The 21,627-nt window shown below is 45.3% G+C and overlaps 1 protein-coding gene and 1 long non-coding RNA gene across 9 annotated transcripts in view; one reads left to right on the top strand and one right to left on the bottom strand.

Annotated features, from left to right (window-relative positions):
• Window positions 1-21,627, bottom strand: part of LOC130295599 (uncharacterized) — a 205,758-nt gene that overhangs the window by 134,954 nt on the left and 49,177 nt on the right. The gene's annotated exons all lie outside the window — the stretch shown is intronic.
• The window catches only part of TAGLN2 (transgelin 2), a 42,924-nt gene continuing 33,999 nt past the window's right edge, over window positions 12,703-21,627 (top strand). The window contains exon 1 of one of the 2 annotated variants that reach the window (XM_056546459.1): window positions 12,703-12,837. The gene's annotated coding sequence lies outside the window, so the exon portion shown is untranslated. Of the gene's footprint in view, window positions 12,838-12,897; window positions 12,921-21,627 lie in introns of those variants that run through there. The other variant, XM_056546460.1, reaches the window with a different exon arrangement.

Below are 21,627 nucleotides of genomic sequence, written 5' to 3'. Positions count from 1 at the left end.
TAACTTTCTGGCACCAGTTGATAGGAGATAAGATGTCTGATCACGGGGGACGCCTGCGATCTCAGCTGCGGCACCCCAGACATCCGGACGCTCCTTGCTGGATGATTGGCGATGCGGGGCGGAGGCTCGTGACGTCACGGTCATGTCCCCTCAATGCATGTCTATGGGAGGGGGCGTGATGGCATCACGCCCCCTCCCATAGACTTGCATTCAGGGGGCGTGGCCATGACTTCACGAGCCTCCGGCACTGCACTCAATGCTCTTAACGAACACGAACGCAGGGTGCAGCAGGGGGATAGTGGTGGTCCCTAGTGGCGGGACCCCCCCCCCCCCCCCCCCCCCGATAATACATCTTATCCTCTATCCATTGGATAGGGAATAAAATGTCTAGGGGCAGAGTACCCCTTTAAATCATCAACCTATTTGACTGAATACAACTTTTGACTGTCTAGTGTATAAAGCTGGCTATATACATTAGATATAAGTAGGCAGGAGCACTCAACTATCTATGTATGGGGCCTTCTAAATCCCCTCCGACAGGAAAGAGAAGGGTCAGCCATGTTGGATTTCAGCTGTCCAATCCTTTGGTTCTCAGGAGATAAGCCGCCACCAGGAGTCTGAACTTAGTCTGAAGACCCTGTTTTATGGAAGCAGAGGGGGTCACTCTTGTTCTTCCCCATACAAGCAGCGTTAGGCGGGTTATCTAAGGCGTCCCGCTCTCGAGGCCTCACTCCCTGAATTTCCTGGCACATCATTTGGCTGAGCCAGACCCCCGCCACATGTGGATTAGCTGTTACATTATGTTCTACCTCATCAGCGTTCATTCTCTTTCTGGAACCGGGAGGCTTCAATCTCCGTCTCTTCTGATCCACTTGGAAGATTTCCCCACGTGTAACTAATTTTCTGTAAAACCTTGAAAACCCCCTGGAAGAGCTTTACGGACCGAGAGGCAAGTGCCAAATACCACAATCTGAACCTGATATCTACATCTTCTCTCCAAGGCATTTTCCTTACTAGGATATTCGCTTGCTTCCCTTCTATAGTATAATTCAGGGTAAAGCATATTAGGGAATAAGATCTGCAGCATTTACAGTAGCAACGAAGAGGAGGAAATTTAAATGGGCACTCAATAAAACTATCGCACTCCTTATGGTAAATAAAAAATCTTTCTAATATACTTTGGTAAAAAAAAATAAAGTTTTCTATGTTTTGTGTTTGAAAAAAGCTGCCACTAGGTGTCTCCCTACTTGTCCAGAGCACATTTTCCCCTCATCTTTTGCACAGACTTTGGACTTTAGCTGGCCTGGCAGAAGTCCAAAATCAGGAAATGCTGAGGGGAAGGGGATGGGGTGTGTGCAGCCTTATCCAATCCTAGCTCATCTCACACTGAACTGCTCTGGGCTGTGTGTAGCAGAGTGAGGGAGGAAGTTCTCCCCTGTATGGCTTCAGATGATGTCACGCCTACTGGGGAACGCCCCTTCCCAGTCTGTGAATCTGACTGAGCAGAAAATACAGAGCAACATCAAGGTAGAAAACTAACGAATAATAAAGTTTTATTGACATATTTTGCACCAAAATCTACAAATAATGTGCACCAAAATCCATGTGATCTGGAGCGGATTTTGGTTTATAAATGCTGCCAATCTTGAGATGCAGGAAAATCCTCAGCATCATCATTGCATGTGGAACATCATTAAAGGGGTTGTGCACTGCCCTGCCTTTCGGAGCTCCGCACGCAACGTCCGGAAGTTCATTACTCCGAACGCTGTGTGCGGGCTTCAGTGTATGCGGCCGCCGGGTGTGACGTCACGCCCGCCCGCCCCCTCAACTAAAGTCTATGGGAAGGGGGCGCGACCGCTGTCCCATAGACTTTGGTAGAGGGGGCGGGCGTGACGTCACGAGGGGGCCGGGCGTGACGCCCGGTGGCCGCGAACACGGAAGCCCGCGTACAGCGTTCGGATTAATGAACTTCCGGACGCTGCGTGCGGAGCTCCAAAAGGCAGGGCAGCGCACAACCCCTTTAAGCCAGTCATACACATTAGATAAGCGTCGGACATTGAGCAGCCGTAATATGCTATTTTTCAGCATAAGATGTCCGATGGCGGGGTTCCCGCTGCTGGGGCCCCCGCGATCTCCCTGCTGCACCCGGCATTCTTTCAGAGCATCGGATGCAGCGCCGGAGGCTCGAGACATCACGGTCACGCCCTGCTCATGATGTCATAGCCACACCCCCTAAATGGTCTATGGGAGGGGGCGTGATGATGGCCAAAAGAAACGCCCCCTCCCATAGACATGCATTGAGGGGGCGTGTCCGTAACGTCATGAGCAGGGCGTGACCGTGACATCACAAGCCTCCGCCCCACTTGGCCAGTCATACGGCACAGAGCAAAGTTCGCTCGTTGCACCGGATGTCTGGGGTGCTGCAGCCAAGATCACGGGGGTGCCGCAGCCAAAATCGCGGGGGTCCCCAGCGGCAAGACTCCCGCAATCAGACATCTTATCACTTATCCTTTGAATAGGGAATAAGATGTCTAGGGGCATTAAGTGTGGTCATGCAGCGAGGAGGAATGGGGGTCTCAGGACCTCTGTTCTAGTGATCGGTGGGGTCCCAACAGTAGGATCATACATTCATTACCTGCCCTGTGTATAGTTCTTGTGGGATAACCTCTTCCATAACCCTTCCATAGTTTCCCAAGAGATGAGAAGTGTTCAATAAACTAAAGAGGACAGATATTGGAGCTGAAGGCCTGTGCTGCAATGTCCGGGCAATGATTTACTAGTCTGTGTATTTTGGACGCTCCACACGGGACAATTGCTGTTCTGTTAATGTTTAATCAAGATCCCCAGCTAAGTAATATAAGATGCTTGCACATCGTGGCTCGTGTACAAGAACATAGGCTGTGGAGTATCAAGATAGAGGAGTGACATATTGACGAATTCACTCTCGTGTAGTCATTTAGTAACTCACTCCCTTACTACCACCAACCCAGCAAAGCTACAGAGGAAGCAGCTGCCCCCGGCCCTGGTGCCCCTCTGCCCTATAAGAGGACAACACTATGATAAAATTGCATATGGAAGGCAGGGGGCACCATTGGAGATATTGAATTATGTCCAAGCTGGGCCTCTAAACGCCACAACTATTACTACTACACGTAGACGCCCTCTTACAAGATCACAACATTTTCTTACACATTTCTCCTATACTTTAACATTATAAAGACCCCCTCATCCCAAATAAAATGGATTCCCCCATCCTATCCGACATACAATACAATCATCTTTTTCTGGGAAAACTCAGTAAAAACCAATATGGCCGACATTAAAAGCCAAAATCGGTTCATTCAAGCCTGCTTCTCTGGAATGCATAAACATCACCCCCTTGTGAGTGGTAGAAACAAAAGGGGGGTATCCAGCTCCCAAGGAAAAAAAGATTAAAAATCCAAAATTTTATTAATACATTTTAAAAGAGTTGAAAAAAGAAAAACACCCAGTGAAGGTAAAACCCTTACGCCTTGGCGTAAGGGTTTTACCTTCACTGGGTGTTTTTCTTTTTTCAACGCTTTTAAAATGGATTAAAGGGGTTCTCCACCATAAGGTGATTTTAGTACGTACCTGGCAGACAGTAATGGACATGCTTAGGAAGGATCTGTGCTTGTCTTGGGGCTAAATGGCTATGTTGTGAGATTACCATAATACTGTGGCTAGCTTTTTGTGAACTGGTATTTCCTGTTTGACTTTTCTTTTTTTGACTACAAATCCCATAATTCCATTTTCCTCCCTCCCACACATCAGCCACCGCACCCACTGAAACATAAATTAGCTGCATCCATTAAAAAGACCTGTGGTTTTCAATCAGGGTGCCTACAGCTGTTGCATTAGTTGCAGATTGATCTCTCTCCTACCAAGCGATCTCTCCACCCATTGAAGCAGACAGGCTCCCTGTCATCAGCTGACTAGTGATGTCCGGTCTCGGCCACATTGCAACCTGGGAAAAAATCGGAGACAGCAGTCATTTTGTATGCTGGTAAAAATGCTGAGAAAACTGTCACACACAGGTACAGACACTATATTATGGACTACACTAACTTTACAGCCCCTGTAGCATAGTCAAATAAAAAAAATCCTGGAATACCCCTTTAAATTTTGGATTTTTAATAATTTTTTCCTTGGGAGCTGGATACCCCCTTTTGTTTCTACCACTCAATTATACCGAGGAGACGGCTCGGCATTATCCTGGCTTCCAAAACAAAACGAGCGCCCGGAGGACTAGTCGGCTACATTTTTTCTTTGACTTTAATCACCCCCTTGTGGTCAATTCCTAGGATTGCCCCCCAAAAATCGGGACTGTTAGCAAGATGTCTGGCTTTTCTAGGAGAGCCCACTGGGCGTCACCCAGCTTTCCAAGACTCATGGATGGCAAGTCCTTGCCCGAGAGAGTGTAGGGCTTTGCAACACTATACCCCAATGGACGAGGAGTTGCCACTCATGACTCCTGGAAAGCTGGATGACATCCAATGAGCTCTAACGTGGCTTTGTAGCCAGCTGTTTTGGAGTCTACTGCCTAGTCTAGCAGATATACACCAATGTTCCTGCACTACCACTAATCTAGGCAAAAAAGTGGACATCCAATATGCAAGCAGGTGATATATGGCTGCATTACTGCGTTGGGACCGTCATGTTTCAAGAACCGAAGATTGGCACCACAATAATGCCCTGGGGCAGTATCCACCTCCCTGAAATTTTCTCACATGTTTGATGGATGTTGGAATGTTCAAGCCGAGCGTTTTACAATGTAAAGATTATAATAAAAAACAAATTATTTCCCCGGATCTTCTGAGCTGAAGCCTTTGGGATATAATAGAACAACATTAATTCTTGGCTCGGCACTGAAGAAAGTCATTGGAACTCCTCGAAACTACAAGATAACTTCCACCCCTGGAGCAGGATGAACAATGGGGTTTTCATACAAGCTGAAGATGAGTCCTGAGCCCGTCTATGGTGCCTGGGAATACTGCCCAATATGAGGCTCCAGCACAATGACAGTATTTACATACATGGATAAATCCATACAATGACCGCCTATGGGTGACGCTCCAAGCCGGGCCAGCCATAGCCTGCATGTCTCCCCATGAGGAAGGTGCCATCATGTGACCGTGCCCACCCAGTTGGTCAACCATGGTGGCGCATGGAGTTGAATGGCCTCATAACTAAATGTGCTGAGAGTGTAAGGGGGAGCAGAGACTTAGGCTGGGTTCACACCACGTTTTTGCAATACAGTCCCGTATCAGGTTTTTGATTTAAAAAAAAACTGATTCCTCAAAACCTGACTAAACTGTATGAAAACGTGTGTACAAATTTTAATCCATATACGGTTTGAAAAATGATGTCCGGTTGCATCCGTTTTTAAGAAAAAAAAAACATACGTTTTTAACTTTTCACTCCATTACGAATAAAGTTTCACTTGTTTGATTGAAATTCTAAGAAAAAAACTGTGCAAAGTCAAAAACCGCATGGTGAAAACCGTATGGAACCGTACGCACATACAGTTCTGTATGGTTCCCATTGACTCCCATGTTTTAAAAAATCGTATACGTTTCAATATGGTTTTTCACCCGGACCAAAAACCGTGGTAGGCTACGGTTTAGGGTACGGGAAAAAAAAACGGACAAAACCAGATGCATCTTTTGGCATACGGTTTTCAATGGAGAGTCAATGCATACAGTTTTTCAATACGGTTCCGTACGGTTTTCAAATTGAAAAAGTATATGGGACCTGTATTGCAAAAACGTGGTGTGAACCCAGCCTAATCCTACAGATTGGGGGACCTTCTCAGAGGCCTCCATTCGGCTCACATGACACCATCCGACAACTTTGAAGTACCGTACTTCTTTCTATAGGGCTGGTGTGGCTCCGATTGGTTTTTTTTTTATTTTATTTTTTTTCAGTTTTTGTTTTATATTGAGTTCCATTGAACTCAATGGAAAACCAGGTAATTTGGTATAATTTTATGACCGTAAAGTGCAAGGACCCTAGTATTGACATTCCAAAACATCAGCTTTTTTCCGTAAAATTTCATCGAACAAAAAGGTTTGAAATGCAAATTGCATAATAGCATTTGCCGTAAAAAAAGAAGAAAAATACTAGACCAAAAAACATCTAAAAATAAATAAATACATAAAAGAAATGCAAATAAAATATAATATAATGTAGATAAAACCTCTGTGTGGCCCAGATTAGTAAATTACTTATATTAAAAAATCCCAATCCTTCCAGTACTTATCAGCTGCTGTACGCTACACAGGAAGTTCTTTTCTTTTTGAATTTCCTTTCTGTCTGACCACAGTGCTTTCTGCTGACACGTCTGTCCGTGTCAGGAACTGTCCAGAGCAGGATAGGTTTGCTATGGGGATTTGCTCCTACTCTGGACAGTTCCTAAAATGGACAGAGGTGTCAGCAGAGAGCACTGTGGTCAGGCAGAAAGGAAATTCAAAAAGAAGAGAACTTCCTCCGTAGTATACAGAAGCTGATAAGTACTGGAAGGATTAAGATTTTTAAATACAAATAATTTACAAATCTGTTTAACTTTCTGGCACCAGTTGATTTAAAAGAAAATTTTTTCCAGTGGAGTACGCTTTTAAAGGGGTAGTCGAGTGGTGAAAAACGTATCCCCTATCCTAAGGATAGGGGATAAGTTTGAGATCGCGGGGGGTCCGACCGCTGGGGCCCCATGCGATCTCTCTGTACGGGGGCCAGGCTCTCCAGCCAGATAGTGGGTGTCGACCTCCGCACGAAGCGGCGGCCGACACGCCCCCTCAATACATCGCTATGGCAGAGCCGGAGATTGCAAAAGGCAGCGCTTCGGCTCTGCCATAGAGTTGTATTGAGGGGGCGTGTCGGCCGCCGCTTCGTGCAGAGGTCGACACGCCCCCTTCCCGCGGGCTGTCGGGGCTCCGTACAGGAGATCGCAGGGGGCCCCAGCGGTCGGACCCCCCGCGATCTCAAACTTATCCCCTATCCTTAGGATAGGGGATACGTTGTTCACCACTGGGTTCACCACTGGACTACTCCTTTAATGATGAATTTGAGACACTTTTTGCACCTCACCAGACAGTTTTGGAAGTTATCTAGAAAATGGGCGTCCATATAAAACCTACCCACATGCTCTCAGATCTTGCTGTCTCTCCGGAGCCTTCATCTTGGCCAAGGGATCTTCTTATCTGGACGTAGGTGTTCTCAATCAGAGCAGGACTGGTCAGGTCCCTAGCAAGTCCTGAGGAGACGCTCCACCTCAGGGTATGTTTACACCAATGTTTCCCAACCAGGGTGCCTCCAGATGTTGCAAAACTACAACTCCCAGCATGCCTGGACAGCCTTTGGCTGTCCAGGCATGCTGGGAGTTGTAGCTTTTCAACAACCCTGGTTGGGAAACACTGGTTCAGTAGTAAAATGTGCAGAACGTCTGTCAGGAAAACACAGACGGACATTCCGCACATTTTAAAGTCTGACAAGCGCTAGGATTGCTCGGAAATGCGCCATCACGTAGATGACAATGCATTTACGAGCGAAATCTGCAGAAAGGAAAGACAAGTCAATTCTTCAGAAATTCCACTGTGTGCACAGCGCAGCAGAATCCCATTGAAATGAATGGGACTCAGCTTCAGCGGAATGACTGTGCGGAATATTCCGTGCCTACATTCTGCCGTGTGGACAAACCCTCAGGCCGGGTTCACACTACAGAATCTGCTGCCACCGAAGTGTGGACGATGTCTATAGACGGCAATGTCTGCAGAGCGGATTTAGCTAGAACATTGAGCAGGTTCTGTCGGAATCATTTGATCTGAATTTTTTCCGCCCAGAAAATTCTGCAGTGTGAATGGGTTAACGGAAAACCCATTCACATGCACGTTACCTTCAAGCTGCAAAACTCTAAGGCTAGGTTCAGACTACGGAATCTCCGGGCAGAAAATTTCCGCCCGGAGATTCCGAGTGCGGCCAATACTGACTGAATCAGGACCGCGCGGACACTGCAGTCTCCAATAGACTGCAATGTGTTCCGCGAGTATTTCCGCCTGAAGAATGAGCAACGCCATTCTTCAGGCAGAAATTTTCAAGCGGATTTTCTGTTCACAAATTCCGCTTCACATATTCCGAAGTGTGAAATTGTGAATGGAAAACCATTCACTATACCAGTGGCCTTCAACCTGCGGACCTCCAGATGTTGCAAAACTACAACTCCCAGCATGCCCGGACAGCCTATGAATAGTATAGTATATAGCAGTGGTCTTCAACCTGCGGACCTCCAGATGTTGCAAAACTACAACTCCCAGCATGCCCAGACAGCCTATGAATAGTATATAGCAGTGGTCTTCAACCTGCGGACCTCCAGATGTTGCAAAACTACAACTCCCAGCATGCCCGGACAGCCTATTAATAGTATAGTATATAGCAGTGGTCTTCAACCTGAGGACCTCCAGATGTTGCAAAACTACAACTCCCAGCATGCCCGGACAGCCTATGAATAGTATAGTATATAGCAGTTGTCTTCAACCTGCGGACCTCCAGATGTTGCAAAACTACAACTCCCAGCATGCCCGGACAGCCTATGAATAGTATAGTATATAGCAGTGGTCTTCAACCTGCGGACCTCCAGATGTTGCAAAACTACAACTCCCAGCATGCCCAGACAGCCTATGAATAGTATAGTATATAGCAGTGGTCTTCAACCTGCGGACCTCTAGATGTTGCAAAACTACAACTCCCAGCATGCCCGGACAGCCCATGAAGAGTATAGTATATAGCAGTGGTCTTCAACCTGCGGACCTCCAGATGTTGCAAAACTACAACTCCCAGCATGCCCGGACAGCCTATGAATAGTATAGTATATAGCAGTGGTCTTCAACCTGCGGACCTCCAGATGTTGCAAAACTACAACTCCCAACATGCCCGGACAGCCCATGAAGAGTATAGTATATAGCAGTGGTCTTCAACCTGCGGACCTCCAGATGTTGCAAAACTACAACTCCCAGCATGCCCGGACAGCCCATGAAGAGTATAGTATATAGCAGTGGTCTTCAACCTGTGGACCTCCAGATGTTGCAAAACTACAACTCCCAGCATGCCCGGACAGCCTATGAATAGTATAGTATATAGCAGTGGTCTTCAACCTGCGGACCTCCAGATGTTGCAAAACTACAACTCCCAGCATGCCCGGACAGCCTATGAATAGTATAGTATATAGAAGTGGTCTTCAACCTGCGGACCTCCAGATGTTGCAAAACTACAACTCCCAGCATGCCCGGACAGCCAACGGCTGTCCGGGCATGCTGGGAGTTGTAGTTTTGCAACATCTGGAGGTCCGCAGGTTGAAGACCACTGCACTATACTATACATTTTAGCAAGCGGAATTGCAGGCGGAAATTCCGTAGTGTGAACCAAGCCTAAGGGTCTCTATAAATTAACCATAGGGGTCTGTGAACCCCAAAACACTTCATTCCCTGGAATAAAAATCACTTTAATCATCATACATCTGATCGTCCTTTGGATTCACCTGGAAACTGCAGCACTTCTTAGAATAGGGTCGTTTTCTCTGCTACCCATGATGAGACCTGGGCATGATATTTTTGGTTGCGTCTTCTACGAGATCAAAGGGATCGAGCAGCTGAAGTCCAACATGCCCAATCCTTCGCCCATCAACCACCCCCATCATCTGATGAAGGAAAGACAAGAGGCCCCCATACACGTTACACGGTTGGTTGCTCCCACCAGCATCGGCAGGTTCGGTTGACTATTTTCCAAGGTGTATAGGGGCCTTTACTGCAACTTTATACAATCTCCAGTAAAATCGCATGAGTGGACAGATCCCCCCCACCACACCCCAACATACCCCACCACCCCCCAACATATCAGTGGGCTCCTTTCCTGAAACCCTGTGGGGGAGATTTATCAAAACCTGAGTTGCCCATAGCAACCAATCAGATCACTTCTTTCATTTTTAACAAGGCCTCTGCAAAATGAAAGAAGCGACCTGATTGGTTGCTATGGGCAACTGGTCAACATTTCCTTTGCACAGGTTTTGGTAAATCTCCCCCTCTGCGCTGAAGATTCGGCTTTGCCTTCTGTCTGGCTGTGGTAAAGCACCGGTGTAGGCCTCCTAATGGAGAGACTATAAGACACAGATATCATATAAACCCCCGGATTCCTAAATGATCCCAAGCCTCGTCTTATCTCCCAGCACCACGCATCCTCTCTCTTCCTGTTGGTGTCTTCTAGATCCGGAGGGAGAGGCGATATGACGGCAGATGTATCCTCGTGTGCCGGGTGACCGCCCCACATACAGCGCTGGTTACAGACATTTACTACAAGAGGCCGCTGACAGATACTGTGGTAGAGGGTGTGATGCAGGGCAGATGGAATTACCCTAGGGGCAGATGGCATTAACCCTTTATGTTCGTGACGCCAGGGTGTGGTTTAACCACGTCACCCCCCCCAAAGGTAGGCCGCTGGATCCTGGGCTAGGCATGGGGGCAAATAATGACTCCGACGCCAAGTTACGGAACAACGGCAGCTTTACTGATTCAGACAGATGTAACAGTCTATACAGCTTGGCTAGACCCAAGGAGGTGACCAGTGACCTCCGAGACCACAGGGCTTGCTGGGACTTATGGTGGACTGGGACAATTTGATGCGGGCCATGTTGACTTGAGATAGATTGACTTGACTGAGACTGACTATACCCCGTTTGTAGCTTACCAGGTTTTGACATGGACCTGCGGGGTAGTGGACTTGTGGATCCGTGGCTACGTGGTAGACTTTAGGCCTCTTCTGGACTCCAGACACACTATGACAGGTCTTGACCTTACTGCAACTCAGCTAAGCAGGAAGAGAGAGAGAGCAGAGGCTACACCCAGGGCTTATATGGGGGAGACTCTGAGGGGTCCCATAGGTCACCAATACCATGTAACGAGACTTCAATGTCTAGTCTATTATGTCTGTGGCTCCTAGATATAGACCTTACCTGCGGAGCACCTATAGAGATTACAGTGATAACAAGTAACTGGGCTCTGACACCCACATAAAGGCATACTCACAGATTGTGGAGGGACCATCAGATGTGTAAGGAGCCTCCAATGATGTCAGAGAAGGGAAGGATCGGGCATGTTGGGTTTGAACTGCTCAATCAATTCAATCTAAGGGAGATCCACCCACCACCAGAGGAACCAAGCACTGGCTTAACCCTCGAAGCCTCCATTTTGAACAAAGGGATGTGTTACGGGCGGATCAGGGCAGGTGTTGGCCAACAGCTATTGGAGGCAATTGGCTACCAGAAGAAAAGATGTTAAAGGGGAACTCCAGCTTGTAAAAGCTTATCCCCCTATCCGGAGGATAGCGAACAAGCATCTAATCGTGGGGTCAGACAGCTGAAACCCCCCACAATTTCCAGAGCGGGGCTCAACTCACCTCCCTAAGAGCTCTGGCCCCCACCTTCTGAGATGAAGTGGCATTAGGAGTAACGGCCCGCTCAGCCAATCACAGGCGGGACAGTGTGGTCGATGATTGACTAAGCGGGCCATCACAGCCGAGACCAGTTTGTAATGGAAGGGGGTGTGCCACAGCGCTTAGTGGTGCGGGTCAGGCCCCGTTCTGAAGATCACACAGGGGGTCCCAGTAGTCAGACCTCCCTGCGATAAGGACTTATCTCCTTCCCATTGGATAGGGCATATGTTTTTCCAACTAAAGTTCCCCTTTAATAACAGGGTACAATATCACCTTTTTATTAAACAATAATGGGCATAGCTATAGGGGGTACAGAGGTAGTAGTCACATCTGGTGCCCGTGGGGATTGACCAGTTCCTAAAAGTCAGAGAAGGGTCTTGCTCTTATCGCTGGATCTCGCATGTTACATATAACAAGGCAGTCATTATGTTATAATCGGTATATATGGAATTACATAATGCACAATGTATCCTTAGGAAATGAGGCCTAATTGTTTCCTGTGCAGCGGCCGCTCGTATTTCTATATATAACTGGCGGCAGAGAGAAACCCATAGATTCCCCTGTGACATATAATACAATCTGATAGACTCCCCCCCATCTATCCAGGACTGATAAGGACATTATTTACCGGAATTTTCCATGGTAGGCCTCCCCGATGCTGCTGTTTGAAGAGATTCCATATGTACGATCCTTATATTGGTGACAATCCAGAGCGCTTTACCTATGTACCACCATATACCATGGCATCTGTCATACAAAGACTGCCATGTTATAATCTGTATATATATATATATATATATATATATGTGTGTGTTGTGCCATATGAGACTTACAGGGTACCTGTAAATTATGAATAATATTTTATAGTTGTTATAGCGTCAGAAATGTTGACGGTTAGAAGTACAGAGGGTTCTGAGACCCCAACCGATCAATAAAAATGAATTGGCAGAAGCCTTCGGCTCTTTCATTTCCGATCAGCTCTCGGCGTGGATCTTAGGAGAGTCCAAAATTGCCGAATAAACAAGATTTTAATTCTGCCCAAAATGTTTAATTTTTTTTTATTTGTCATACAACTTCGTCTCCTCTAAAGAATAATTCTGTATACGAAGAATAATTCGAAACCCCTTTTTTCCTCTCCAGTGAATGGAGCCGAGACACCGTTGCCTTGAAATCACACGTAGGAATTCTGGCCCCGCTGAGATTACGCCCTCTACACACCCTTTTTTTCTTGATTAGGGCTGACATCATACTTGCTGTTTTTTTGGGGGAAGGGCTGGGAAAGTAAGAGACTGAGAGACAGAAGCTCATTCCAGTCTTGTTTCCTGCTGTCTGCACTACAATAAGGTAAGCTCCTGCCTCATTTCATTCTCTCTGTGTAGCCCTGATCTAGCTGAACGCTGTAGAACTACAAGTTGCAGCAAGCCAAGGTAAGTACTATTTAATACTCCCTTTTTCCAGTGTTCAGGTTGTATCTGCCTGGGTTATACCTGTACATGCTGGAACAGATCAAAGTCCTTTCTTTTATCTGCTTGCTATGCTACACATTTCATTATAGCTTAGAGCAGTGGTCTTAAACACGTGGACCTCCAGAAGTTGCAAAACTACAACTCCTAGCATGCCCTAGACAGCCGTTGGCTGTCTGGGCATGCTGGGAGTTGTAGTTTTGCAACATGTGGAGGTCCGCAGTTTGGAGACCACTGGTGGTGTAGACCATTACAGATATCGTTCTGCAACATCTGGAGGTCCACAGTTTAAAGACCACTGGAATTGTAGATCCCTAAAGTTGCAGTTCTGCAACATCTGGAGGTATACAGTTTGGAGACCACTGGTGTAGACCCCTAAAGTTGCAGTTATACAACATCTGGAGGTCCACAGTTTTGGGGACCACTGGAGTTGTAGATCAGAAGAGATACAATTATACAACATCTGGAGGTCCATGGTTTTGGGGACCACTGGAGTTGTAGACCAGAAGAGATGCAGTTATACAACATCTGGAGGTCCACAGTTTGGAGACCACTGGTGTTGTAGACCAGAAGAGATGTAGTTATACAACATCGGGAGGTCCACAGTTTGGGGACCACTGGAGTTGTAGACCATTAGAGATGCAGTTATACAACATCTGGAGGTCCACAGTTTGGAGACCACTGGTGTTGTAGACCAGAAGAGATGTAGTTATGCCACATCTGGAGGTCCACAGTTTGGAGACCACTGGTGTTGTAGACCATTAGAGATGTAGTTATGCCACATCTGGAGGTCCACCATTTGGAAACCACTGGTTTAGAGAATGTCATGGAGGATAATGGCTTAGTGCAGAACCCCAATGAACAATTGTGATGTAATGAAGGATAAATCTACAGGATGAGTGGAAGGAACCATTGTAACCTCTACAGAGGTCTTGTCATGTACAGTTTTCCAGATATTGAGAATAATGTCCAATGCATGGCCCCGAGGCATCACCCCTGGCTCCTAATGAATGATCATAGATGGCGCCCTATGTATAGATTCACAGTAACCTTTAAGATCCTTGTATTCGGACCTACGCCCATCTAGTGCAATGAGCATTTTTCCTCTGGGAAGCTGGAATGTGCCCAAGGTCCGGACCATCTACGTGAAAGTATGGACATAGTTTTGGGGTTGGAGAAGGTATTTTTGGAATGTGAGCGTAATGCGGTTAACCAGCTCTCCCTCCTCTATGATATTGGACAGGATCGCCAACTTTATACATTCCACTCAATAAATGGGTTGGGGTCGGGGGCGCGCTTTAAAATAAAGGAGTGCAGAGCATCTTATTTAAAGGGGTACTTTAAATCTTTATTTTATTTTTTAATCAACTGGTGCCAGAAAGTTAAACAGATTTGTAAAAGACTTCTATAAAAAAAAAAAAAAAAAAATCTTAATCCTTCCAGTACTTATTAGCATCTGTATACTACAGAAAATTTATTTTCTTTTTGGATTTCTTCTCTGTCTGACCACAGTGCTCTCTGCTGCCACCTCTGTCCATGTCAGGAACTGTCCAGAGTAGGAGCAAATCCCCGTAGTAAATCTCTGACATGGACAGAGGTGGCAGCAGAGAGCACCGTGATCAGACTGGAAAGAACTACACAACTTCATCTGGAGCATACAGCAGCTGATAAGTACTGGAGGGATTAAGATTCTCTTTAATAGAAGTAATTTACAAATCTGTTTAAAATTTTTGGCACCAGTTGATTTGAGATTTTTTTTTTTTTTCCCCCCCCGAGTACCTCTTTAAAAGGCTCCTAAAGTTATCCAGTGGTGTCTACAGTACTAAGGGTCTTTTCACATGGCAGAAATTCCGCCTCAAATTAAAGCCCATAGACTTCTATGGGATTCCGCACTCCCATTCACACTTCTGAATTTCCGCAAGCGGAAATTCAGAAGTGGGAATGGGAGTGCGGAATCCCATAGAAGTCTATGGGCTTTAATGCCGTTTGAATAGACCCTTAGGGTACGTTCACACGGGCGGATTTTTTTGCGGGTTTTCCGCTGCGTATTTGAAAGAGGGCGGGCTTTTCTCGGCTGTCCGCAGCAGATTTTCGGCGGCGGAATTTACGCTGTGGAAAATCCGCCGCAAGCCCCATTGAAGTCGGCAGGGACTGCGGCGGATTCCGCCAAGTAAAATCTGCTGCTGACAGCCGAGAAGAGCCCGCCCTCTTTCAAATACGCAGCGGAAAACCCGCAAAAAAATCCGCCCGTGTGAACGTACCCTTAGGATGCTATCTGCACCCCTCATTCTCAGTGGTCCCACTAAGGGCCACGCCTATATTCTTTGATTCCATCTAGATTTGACAAAACGCTGTCTATTTTAGGCGAGGCTTCCTTAAGGAAAATGGGAAAACCATAAACAGACTAGATGAGGTCTCAATTACATATAGATTTTAAGCCTGCACGTCCATAAGTCTTGTTTAAGCATTCCTAGATATATCTGGACGTGGCCCCTTTAAAGGGGTACTCCGGTGGAAAGCTTTTTTTTTTTTTTTTTTTTTTAAATCAACTGGTGCCAGAAAGTGAAACAGATTTGTAAATTACTTCTATAAAAAAAATCTTAATCCTTCCAGCACTTATTAGCTGTTGAATACTACGGAGGAAATTCTTTTCTTTTTGAAACATAGAGCTCTCTGCTGACATCATGACCACAGTGCTCTCTGCTGACATCTCTGTCCATTTTAGGAACTGTCCAGAGCAGCATATGTTTTCTATGGGGATTTTCTCCTACTCTGGACAGTTCTTAAAATGGACAGAGGTGTCATCAGCAGAGAGCACTGTGTTCCAAAAAGAAAATAATGTCCTCTGTAGTATTCAGCAGCTAATAAGTACTGGAAGGATTAAGATTGTTTAATAGAAGTAATATACAAATCTGTTTCACTTTCTGGCACCAGTTGATTTAAAAAAAAGTTTTCCACCGGAGTACCCCTTTAATGTGCTGCTCATGGCCTCTACATTTCACTTACATAGTGATGCGAGCCATCGGTCATCCATAAATCCGTTATATCTTTGCCAGTCCTTGTGTTGAGTAATAGGAGTTCCTATTAGACCGGAACATATGATCAGCGTCTCAGATTGGCGCTTTGTAAATTGGCGAAATAAAATTGGTGCAAATGAAAAATAAAAATAGACTATTGAAGTGTGGGCTGGTACCATAAGCCATATATATTATCATCTGTCCAATGGGACAATCGGGAACAGAACTGGGTCATGTATGGGTGGGATGTCTAGCACTTACAAGCCCCTGTGTGGTCCACAGACGCTCTCTAACATATTGGAGACTCTTTGTGATTACGTGACCCATTTTATTTTTCAGACAATAGGAGGATTGAACCCCCTGGTGCTACAGGCATGGGGGCAGTGAGTGTCTGAGAACACAATACAGGCCAGCCCCCCCCCCCCCTTTGTTACTACTGTCTGATTGGCCCCTAGTTCTGGGAACGTCCTGAGAACATTCTTTCCTGAAAGAATGTTCGTGGACAAAAGATCTTTTGGACCAAAAGAGAGTCTGGAATTTCATCCAGGATTAGGTAAACAGAGCTAATTACTTCAAAAAAACAGCGCCACCACTGTCCTCAGGTCGTGTGTGGTATTGCAACTTTAATGGAACTGAGCAGCAGTACCACACACAAATCTTAGGACAGGTGTGGCGCTGTATTTTGAAGAAATTTGCTGTTTTTCTATTCCTGGATAACCCCTTTAATCTACCTTAAACTATTTTCAGTGTGACAGTGCTCCCACCTGGCGTATACGCAGCGTATTTCACGCTGCGCAAAATTTGCGGAAACAGCGGGAAATACGCTGTGTATTCCTTACTCACTATACACACAGGGCTTTCTGGCGGCAGCCCATGAGTTTTGGGGGGCGGAGCTGCACGTCAGTCACGCTGGCACACGGCTCCGCCTCCAAAACTTACTGCACGCATAGGGCTGCCGCCGGAAAGCCCTGTGTGTATAGTGAGCGAGGAATACGCAGCGTATTTCCCATTGCTGCCGTAAATTTTGCGCAGCGTGAAATACTCTGCATATACGCCAGGTGGGCGTATCGTTATATGTAAACGCATACAGGGAAGGCTGTCAATCACTGATTAGGCCTGCCCACTAGATTCTTAAAGGGGTACTCCGGTGGAAAACTTTATTTAATCAACTGGTGCCAGAAAGTTAAACAGATTTGTAAATTACTTCTATTTAAAAATCTTAATCATTTCAGTACTTATTAGCAGCTGTATGTTACAGAGGAAATGTATTTTCTTTTTGAATTTCTTTTTTGTCTTGTCCACAGTGCTCACTGCTGACACCTCTGTCCATGTCGGGAACTGTCCAGAGCAGCATAGGTTTGCTATGAGGATTTTCTCCTGCTCTGGACAGTTCCTGATACGGGCATCAGGTGTCAGCAGAGAGCACTGTGGATGAGACAAAAAAGAAATTCCTTAAGAAAATAATTTCCTCTGTAGCATACAGCTGCTAATAAGTACTGAAAGGGTACAGATTTTAATAGAAGTAATTTACAAATCTGTTTAACTTTCTGGCACCAGTTGATTTAAAATTAAACAAATTCCACCGGAGTACCCCTTTAAACCCATAAAGAGCAGAGATTAAATCAAGTTATTATAATTATCTTCCATAAAACTATATATTAATCCGCTCAGCTCCTCCTGTTCTATAACATGACTCCTGCAGACTTTACCATGACAGGTTCCCTTTAAAGGGGTATTCCAGGCAAAAACCTTTTTTTATATATATCAACTGGCTCCGGAAAGTTAAAACAGATTTGTAAATTACTTCTATTAAAAAATCTTAATCCTTCCAATACTTATTAGCTTCTGAAGTTTTCTGTCTAACTGCTCAATGATGATGTCACGTCACGGAAGCTGTGCATGATGGGAGAATATCCCTTGCATGATGGGAGAATATTCCCATAGGAGCTGGACAGCTCTCGGGACGTGAGTCATCAGAAAGCAGTTAGACAGAAAACAACAACTCAACTTCAGAAGCCAATAACTATTGGAAGGATTAAGATTTTTTAATAGAAGTAAATTACAAATCTGTTTAACTTTCCGGAGCCAGTTGATATATAAAAAAAAAGTTTTTGCCTGGAATACCCCTTTAAGTGCTGTCCAAGCGTTCCAAGACGTCTTGTGCAATCGCCGTAGGAATTCTGTTTTCCTTGTGCAATTTCCCTTTTCAGGACTGGGATCACATGCTGACCAGACTATTACCCTCGCCTCCCCGGAGCTGTGTTTTTTAGCATTAACCCCATATTATCAGCACATCAATCAGTTGCAAGGAAAGTAGCGGCCCTACTAAGGCCTGCTGCTCGCATTCCACATTTTCTACGGTATTTTTCATGACTGTGCTTTATATTTGTTTTGCTGATAAAATAACTAGGTGCGGGTTCGGGCAGAAAAGTTGCCCGGCACGTTTTCCAGAGCCGTCTCTATGACCATTTATATTTCCTGTATTACAACAGCAGCGACACTTACCCGGAGCAGGAAATAACAATAGGAGAGGCGCACAATCCAGTGTACAAAGGGTGTGGTTTTTTTATTTTTTTCTCCTTTCACAATTTTCCTCTAGCGAAGAATGTTATGAAAAAAATTATAATAAATAAATCAACCAACAACATTAAAAAAAACTTAACAATGCATATAAAATGTGATATACATATATTTATTATATATTTTTTTTAATCTAAAATAAAGACAACTTTCCATTGTGTATTTTATTTTATTTAAATTTTTTTTTTGTCTTATAATAATAATAATAATAAGACGACAAAAAAATGCACCATAAGATAGTCTCATGCTGTTTTCTGGCTGAAAACTGAGACAGCGTTTTTTTTATTTATGAACAAGTGCGCACAAAAGAAGAAAAACCTGCCATTGTAGGACAAAAACACTGTGGCAAAATTTTAGCTGAGAGTCAATAGGGAAATATAAAAAACAATACCCACACGACTGGCTTTTTTTGGGGGCATTTTTAGGCTCCATGGCAGTTTTTGAAAAAGTCCCATGACATGAAAATGATAACAGGGATATACGGCTAGTACTGAACAAAAATGCCACAAAAAAACGCATTAGGGTGTGTTCACATGTGTGTATTTTTGCGGCAGATTCTGATGCTTATTGACTTCAATGGGCAGCAAAATCTGCTAAAGCAAATCTGCAGCAGAAAATATGCACGTGTGAACGCACCCGTAGGGTGCGTTCACAGGTGCGTATTTTCTGCTGCAGATTTGAGTCGGCGGATTTTTCTGCCCATTGAACTCAATGGGCAGCAAAATCTGCAGCAGCAAAAATACACATATGTGAATGCACCCTGAGGGTGCGTTCACATGCTCTTTGTTTTTGCGGGTTTTCCGCTGCGTATTTGAAAGGGGGGGGGCTCTTCTCGGCTGTCCATAGGAGATTTTCCGCAGCGGAATTTAAATCCGCCGCAGTCCCTACTGACTTCAATGGGGCTTGCGGCGGATTTTGCGCAGCGTAAACTCCTCCGTGGAAAATCTGCTGCGGAAAGCAAAGAAGAGACCGCCCCCTTTCAAATACGCAGCGGAAAACCCGCAAAAACAAAGAACATGTGAACACAGCCTAATGGTGGAGAAAAATAAATGCAGAAGAAAAGTCGTGTCAATGGACAGGAATGGGGACAATGGACAGATGAGGCCCGTCCACTCCTCTTGTGTTATATACTGTGTGTATATGTATGTATGTATATATATATATATATATATATATATATTATATTAAAAAAAATTCCTAGTGTTACGCATAATCTGCTATGTATGGGAGACGTACGCTCCTTCCTCAGGATGTGTAAGGTCCATGTATCCCACCCAGTATGCAGAATTTACATGATGTTTGTCTTGGCTGAAATAATTTAAGGCGACGCTCTACAGCTTTCCACACCAATGACTTCTATAAGATGACTTAAAAAGCCCTGGCCTGGGGTGATGGGCATCACGCTGTATAATGGGTGTGTGTTGTGTGTACAGGTGTGTGACACAGAAGTCTGTGGGAGGAAATAACACACAGGCTCCAGGTTGTTACTCTGAGGATATTCCACTGTCAGGATGTTCTTTCTTTTTTTTTTTGGGTGATAAAGTGAGACCCTGGGTGGTCCATAAGAGAAGAAGGTTCCCAGCCCAGTCCCCACGGCCACCAGGATTTGACATTTTTTTCCTGCTCTATTCCAATGAAGAAACTCAAAAAAATCCTGGAATGTTGGTGGGCCTGGAGGTCCACAGTTTGGAGACCACTGGTATAGAGAATATGGAACTGGTCCTCAACCCAATCCTCCAGACACAACAACATTTCGGGATTTTTCAGTCACATTGGCATAGAACAGGGAAAAATTTAAATCCTGGACTGCTGGTGGGGCCTTGAGAACCTCTGATCTAAGGGACCACCCGGGCAGAGGGGTAGCTTGTAGCTTCCGAGCCCCAATGCAAAATCTGCAACAGGGTACCATATGCCAATTATTGTACTGCTCTCTTATGGGGCAGATGTGCTTTGGGGCCCCCTTAGGCACCAGGGCCCTGGTGCGACTGCTACCTCTATAGCTACGCCCCTGCACCGGGGGTTTCACTTGATCACCGAAAAACATCCTGACAGTGAAATTATCTCGTGTTTTCAATGGAAATGGGAGGGGTAAGCTACTGGCACAGCACTGGCAGCTGCTTGGAGAATAAAAGGGTCAGCCAGTTAAAATCCAACATGGCCTCCTCTTCTCATTCCCAACATCATCTTAGGGAGAGAGTCGGCAGGCCCCCATACACGTAAAAGGCAGTCCTGCTAAAAATCGGTGGGTTCGGCTGACTTTTGACTAAAGTGTATGGGGACCTTTAGGGTGTGTTCACACTACGGAATTCTGCTAGCGGAATTACGCACAGTGAACTTTTACATCAGTGTGAATGGGTTTCCGCCGCTGAAATTGTTCCGCACAGAGAATGAACATGTTCATTCTTTGTGCAAAATTCCGCGAGCACTGCATAGCTGTCAATGGTGACGGTGCAGTGCCGCGAGATCCCACCGCCGACGGCGGCTGCTAGGCTGAATCTCCGCTCGCTGAATTCCGCGAGCGGAGATTCAGCGTGCATTCAGCAGTGTGAACGCACCCTTATAGAGAAGAGGACAACACAACATTGGAGCAACAGTCCAACATTGGAACAAGAGTCCTATAAAGTCAATGGGGAGATTTATCAAAACCCGTCCAGAGGAAAAGTTGCTGAGTTGCCCATAGCAACCAATCAGAGCGCGTCTTTTTTTTTTTTTAATTGGTTGCTATTGGCAACTCAGCAACTTTTCCTCTAGGCTTCTAAAGGAGAGAAGAGGTATCCTATATATCTTCACTTATATCCACCAATGCTCCATATACATTTGTTTGCTGACTACTATCGAATGCCTATGGCCGCAACTTGGGAGTCATTTAGGGGGCACCATAGAATTTGTTTGGCTCTAGTAAAGTATGGTACAGACAGGGTTCCCTTGAAGTTATCATACAGGTGCCTAATTGTCTGAATAACGTAGCCGCATATTGTGATAATACCGCGTTGTGTTACACGGACAGACGTCTGGCCGGCTGCATTGTCCATACATAATACATAAAGCAAAAACTACAACAACTACTTCATAAT

The sequence above is a fragment of the Hyla sarda genome, chromosome 11 (assembly GCF_029499605.1).
Source record: "Hyla sarda isolate aHylSar1 chromosome 11, aHylSar1.hap1, whole genome shotgun sequence".
In the NCBI taxonomy this organism is placed as follows: domain Eukaryota; kingdom Metazoa; phylum Chordata; class Amphibia; order Anura; family Hylidae; genus Hyla; species Hyla sarda.
This window is presented reverse-complemented; position numbering and strand designations above follow the sequence as displayed.